The sequence below is a fragment of the Photinus pyralis genome, unplaced genomic scaffold (genome assembly GCF_008802855.1).
Source record: "Photinus pyralis isolate 1611_PpyrPB1 unplaced genomic scaffold, Ppyr1.3 Ppyr1.4_LG1, whole genome shotgun sequence".
NCBI lineage: Eukaryota > Metazoa > Arthropoda > Insecta > Coleoptera > Lampyridae > Photinus > Photinus pyralis.
The window spans coordinates 70,476,487-70,476,930 of record NW_022170249.1 but is presented as its reverse complement, the minus strand read 5'-3'; positions in this window follow the sequence as shown (position 1 = coordinate 70,476,930).

Here is a 444-nt window from a genome sequence, read left to right as displayed (position 1 = left end):
AATTTCTTTTTATTTTACATTTTTTTATACATTTTCTTTTGACATTTTGGAACACATTTTTATTTTACATTTTTACAGAACTACTTTTTTTTACATTTTATAGAACATTTTTTTTTCCTCAACCACCACCTTATTAGATCACCATGGCCACTCCTGTACATGTAAGTTAAACTGTTTTAAAATAAGTACAATGAATTCTAATTCCTTTTAATTTTAGAGCCTTTTCTTCCGTCCCATCAGGCTACACGAGCTAAAGGCCGCTTTAATAAATTACAATAGAAGGGAGGACGTCAAGATCGAAGACGTCTGCAAAGTTTTTTACAGTGGGCCAGTTTCGAAGGCAATCAGGGAAGATCTCACCAATTTTATTACGCTTAATTTTGACGACATACAGAACAAATCGGTGGTTGCCATGTCCCCGGTCGCTGCCCTTGGTTTCTTTTT